Consider the following 6,171-nt stretch of genomic DNA (forward strand, 5'->3'; position numbering starts at 1 on the left):
GAAATTGGCAGAAACTATGTCTATTTCTGTTTAAGCCGTAAGAGATTTGGGGAAATTACTTGCACTCTGCATATTTAACGTCAAACGCTCGCCTCTTTTTGACACATCCACATTCAAAGTGACTAACTTGGAAATTACACACAAGTGTTAAAGACAAAAGCTGTTAGCTGACAAATAGGTGGATTGAAAAAAGGATCTTTGTTCATCGTAGGTTGCTCTATGAAATGTCTTGGTCTAATATAAAACTGCCTGATACTGTAGCTTGTGTTTCTGGTATCTTAAGTACTGCTAGTTAGTGCTTTTTTTGTTTGTTTGCTTGTTTTCCCCTCCCCTGGTGCCCTTAAAGTAAAGCAGATTTTATGTGGTTTGAAACATGATACTGAAAACTCTCAAGATCAGAAAAAGGAGAAACTTCTTAAAAATTTGTTACAGACTCTGAGGTATTGGCATTGCTCTATTTTCGTGCCAGTGGTGACCTTGGTTTTAACAAATCATCCAAACTATTTGTATTGTTTAGACTTGTGTTTCTGATGTGCTTGTTTGAAATACAGCATCTTCCTTCTTCACCCGGGTAGCCCTGCGAGGCAGGGTAGGGAGTGCAGCTGGGGAATGTTTTCCTTGCTTGAAATATCCTTTGGTATTTTTGAGCATTGGACAAGTTTTGTGGTATTGTATTGGTTTCATGGTGATCGAGCTTCTGTGTCTCCAAAAATGAAAAGCATATAACTGCCGTATTTTGGAGGAGGGCATGTTGCCTGGTCTGCAGATGTGTGTTTTACGATGTTCCTCTGCACGGCATCCAGTCCGCAGGCCTTGCTTTTTGGGGGTGGGTGATGGTAGGCGGCTCCGGGTGAGTGGGTCCTGGGGACTGCGGAGAAGAGTTCTGACCCTGAACGGGTGTGCTTGCGGGCTTACTGCTACAGCTTCTGTGCTGCAGTGTCATGAGAATTTCTGAATAGAAATAGTGTTATGTATTGAACGAATTTGAACTTGTAAAGCATAATTTGCTTTTAAATAAGTGTTGATGATTTGGATTTGGTAGTTCTGTAGCTGGAGATTCTGTTGCCCAATAGAGTTGGTGTGGTATAAAGCTATTTTCTATTAACTGCAGTGCTGCAAATTTTTCTGTGGTACAGAACAAGTCAAATTAAATATAGCTGTGACAAATGAAAACTTACAACATATAAAATTTTGTTATTATTTCTCTAGGCTTTGCTTTGGCACTGGCAAAGTAAGATGCATTTATTAAAATAAACCTTTTCCTGATGTGCGTGAGCGTGTTTAATAGATAAAATACACTACACTATCAAACTTTTAATAAAATACTGCTTTTACATCTTGAAGGCCTGACATGCAGAGATTTTGAGTTCTTCAAAAATATTTTAAAAGCTTTTCTGTTACAATACAAAAGTACTATAGATAAGACAGTAACATTTACTATAGTAATATAATTTGGGAGGAAAGGAGAACTGTTGGGTGGTCTGTTATAATCCAAAGCTTCAGCTTTAATTTTTCTTCACACAAGGAATGTCCCTGCCCTCTTCCCCTCTCTTCAATTTTTAGAAGTATTTGCACATTGTACTTGACTGCTGACACACACGCACCCAGCTGGGGCAGATGTGTGCGGGGTGGGATGCTCTGGAATCCACTGCTGTCTGAAGTCTGTCCCGTGGCTGGAGCTGATGGCAAAGCACAACCGTACAAATTAAACGGGAAATGGCTGGTTCTGTGGAGACAAAGAGAAACCTGTGCAGGATGCCCGAGACGTTTGTAATAGGCCTTTAAAATTAATTTGCTGGGGTTTGTAATTTGGGTAGTTGAAACCCAAACATGTGTAAGTTGGAACTACAGTCTAACTTTTTTTGGTGTGTTGTGTTTTTTTTTTTTTTTTGAGTAGCTGACCCAAATAGTGACCATGAGAAGACAGAGTTTGTGAATTTGGTGCTGCTTTTTTCTGAGTTCACTCGGCATGATGTTTTCTCCCACGATGCGTACATGTGCACTTTAATATCACGCGGAGACTTGTCAGTCACTGCAACTACTAGACCACGTTCACCTAATGGGGAAACTGTGGATGAACACTATTCTAAGGATCATGATGTGAAACTGGAGGTAACACTTCATGCTGTTTCTCCCATGTTTAGTACTCTGTTTCATTAAACGTAGATTTCCACCAAAGCATTAGTATTTCAGAGATGAGATACTCAGTTTTTTGATCTGTGTGTGCTTGTCTCTTTCTCTCTCTTTGAGAAAGCTGAAAGTGATCCGTTAGCTTCCTTCTTGTATACAGCTGTAAATATTACCGGTTTGGTGCAAATACACTGAACTGGCAGTTGTCTGGTGATCTAAACAACTGGGGACAAACAGGAAGGCACAAGGTAGACTTCTAAGTGTACCAGTGGAAAAACTTACTTGCAGATGTGCTTCAATGAAGAGAAGGGAGAGGTTTAAGCAGGAGGAGCCGGGGGGCGCCCGGAGTAAGCCCCATGTCCCCTGTGTAGCACAGGGCATGCTGGCACAGCACAGGCGGGAGCGATGCGCAGCCTGGTAATCTGCTCGCAGGCCGTTAGGAGCTTACTGTCTGCTCCATGGCCACCGATGGAAGGCTGTGGAGCCAAACCTTGGGACTCATGTGGGCACAGTCTGGGCACAATCCCGAGTCTTCCATCGAATGAACGGTTCGTAACCTTTTCTAAAACTAGTGCAAGAGGAAGGCGATTTTAAACTCAAGACTGCAGACCACGTTTGTACTCGTGTGATGAGATGTAGCCTGTTGTTCTGCTGCACGGTCTGTGTGGAGCCTGTGGACACCTAAAGCATCCTCTTCAGTCAGTCTCATGGCCACATTTGCCCTGAAATATAGGGGGTTTCTACAAGTTGCCCTTTGTGGTACAACAAAGTAGGAAATAACCCTTGGGAAGGTACAAGAGTCAACTTGCTGTTCTGTAGGTGTCCCCAGAGCAGAATTGCTCATGGGGATGTGCTGTAAAGTTTTGTTTCCCCTTGTGGCTCCTGTGCTTTTCTATGCTTTCGTGGATTTAGGCCTGAGAAATACTTTTGTGAATTAAGGCTTATCTTAAAGATTTAAAAGTCAGTATCTGAAAACTTCTTACCATCAATACTTTTCTCTTAATTCTTAAATAGGTGGAGTGCTTGGGTTTAGCTGTGATCAGTTAAATGGGTCTTCAATATGATGTGACTGATACTTGTTTTTCTCTCTGGCAATTATTAGGATCATAGTATTATGGAACATACAGGCATTGACTCAGGAACCACTAGTATTTTTGATGATGTAGACAAGAGTGACTTTAAGGCAGATTTTGGTTCGGAATTTCCAGTAGGTTTAACTTTCGATTTTCTGCATGCCTTTGATGCCTGTGTCTGCTGCTTGCTGTTGCCACTGAATGTCTCTCCATGCCTCCAGCACCACCTTGCTGCTTCCATCCACAGCCACGTCCTCGGCATCCAGGTCCTGCTGTCTTCTGTGTCCTCTCTCTGCGTCTCTGCTGTATGACAACTTGCTGCTCTTCTGGCCTGCCCCTAGTTGTCCACCTGCACGCGCCCACTCGCACGCACCCTCCTCTCCCCCTCCTTCCCTTCCTCCCCCTTGCCCCCAGCTTGTTCAGAGTGCTGTGTATTACAGTTAAGCATGAGTAAATGTGCAGAGCTGCCCACTTCTTTGACATCGAGGAACCCCATTGATACCATTTGCTTTTCAAGTGACTGTTCTATGTTTTGACGCGCTCTTCCAAACCTGTTTCCACCTCTCTTTTCCCTTACTGTTAGCCTGATTCTGCATTACTGTTGAATCCTCTGGTTTCTTCCTTCGGACTTGTCCTCATTCTGCATCTGCATGGGCTCCTGTGCCCAGATCAGTCAGTGCAGATCCACTTGCAGGATACTGGGACCCCTGTTTCTGCCTGACATCTGACACACTGGTGGTTCCAAGCATACCCATGCCTGCCTACAACATCTCTTGTCACCTCCCACTTCACCCTTTTCATTATTTTCCTGCAATCACTGGACTAGCTTGTCACGGTTTCTGTGTCACAGCAGTGTAAGAAGTGTGGAGTTTGCTCTGAATTGTAAAGCTTTTTTTCCTGACTGAATACCACTAGTCTAAAACTTGTCTAATAACGATGGAGATATGCGTAGAGATATAATGTGTATATGTATCTTAAATCTCAGGCTTGATTATGATTGCCCTTGCTTTGTCTATCTTTGAAAAACCTCAGATGTTTAAAAAGTAACTGTAAGCTAGAGGTTACACTTACCTTAAACGTTTGTTTTACATGACTTAGATTTTTTCTCCGATGCCTGGGGAGTCCTGTGAGAATGCGAACTCTTCTTTAGACAGAAGAATTTCAGTTACCAGCGAGAAGTCAGTCAAGAGGGAAAGACTGAGAGAACTGATTTTTCCATCCAATTATGACCTCCTCCGCCACTTGCAATACGCCACACATTTCCCTATACCTCTGGTGAGTGACCTCCATACTTGGGTGTGTAACAGTACTGCCTGATGTGACAGTGAAGCATTTAAAGGAAGAAAAGTTCACTCTTTGAAGAGAGCTGGGCTGTGTGACCTCTGTCCGAGGGCTCCTGGCCAGCGTGCCCACGCCGTGCGCTGTGGCAGGGCTGTAGTGCTGCGCACGGGCATCTCGGTGTTATCGAGAGGCGGTTAGCTGGAAGAACGCATAAGAGATATAATCGTGCCTGATAACTTACTTGGGTTAAGGAGACAGGCACCACAATAAAACCACCACGTTCCAGGGTCTAATAAAAGTTTGCTAAATAGAAAATTTGATATTGTAGTTGGACAGATGGATGAATGCCAAAATACCTGAAAGAAATAGTTCTGAAATATAAGGGACAGAATGGTGTTATTTCCTCCCACCCACTCCTCACTCTTTCTGGTGTGGAGTTTTGGCTGCTGCTGTTGTGTTTGTCTGTAGGCTCATGGGAACAGAAGAAAGCCCCATGAATAACATTCCAGATCCCAAACCCTCATTCCGATGACTTCTCATGTTTTCTGCTGTGCTGGAAAAAGGGCCCAAGTACTGAACAAGCCTCAAACTGGAATGTATCTACTTGAGAATATTATTATTATTATTAATTTTTTTTAAAACAACAAGTATGACTTTTAAACAATATTACATCCTTTTAATACAGAAAGTGTCATGTTGAGAGTATGATGTGATAACCACAGTTTTCTTTGCTCTAAATTTCTTACTCCACAAAGTTTGGGTTCTGATTTATTGCAGGTGAATTGTTACGAGAATACTGAATGAGCTATTTCTGTTCAGGACAGTTTTGAATGCTTGCTTCATGTTTGATTCATATTTTGCCTATTTTAAGGATTAGGAAAAAGATAACTTGATTTGGTTTTGTTTTGGAAGTATTTTTGATTTACAGGTGAGGCTAATCTAGGCAGCTGGATTTTGCCTATGCAAATTGATTTTTAAATTTTTATTATCGATTATTCTACATATGCATATGTTTTTGGAAGTAATTGGAAATTGGAATATTAATAAACTTAGTTGCTGTTTTATAAATTTTTATTAAAAAAACAAGCAAAGAGAGCATACTGGATACTTATACTTACTCTTTTTCTTAATTAAAAAAATTCCTTGAATTTTCTGTAAGAACATGTCATTAGCTTTTTTCGTATTCATTGAAGCAGCAGCAAGGAAAGGCGATGGAACTTGGCAAGAACAAGAAATTTATTTAGAAAAACTGCAGGTGTGATGTAAGCAGGTACAATAATTTTTAATCAGCACAGCTTAAAATCACTTTCTGGAGTAAATAATGCCCTCTAAAATGCTGTTGGGTTAATTGTCTATGTGAAAACTTTGCAGCTGAAGAACTGCTACTAAATAATCTCTTAGCTTGATTGCACCAAGTCATTTAACATAGTAAGTAGACAATATTTAACTTAGAAAAGGTGAGTTTGGGTGTTCCATAAATAATTATAAGGTATGTTTGAGTCTGTCTGAACATGTTGTATTTTTTAAGTGTTGCTGATCCCTAGTAGGTTATCACTGGTACATTGAACTATTTCTGAAAGGCACTATCGAACGTTCTGCTAGTTCAGACCCACTACATGAACGTATAACAAAGCGATTGGTATTGTTCAGCCTTTTTTTCCCTTTGCTTGGGCTTACGATTCAGCAG

This window comes from Cariama cristata, unplaced genomic scaffold (genome assembly GCF_000690535.1).
Source record: "Cariama cristata isolate BGI_N322 unplaced genomic scaffold, ASM69053v1 scaffold36103, whole genome shotgun sequence".
NCBI lineage: Eukaryota > Metazoa > Chordata > Aves > Cariamiformes > Cariamidae > Cariama > Cariama cristata.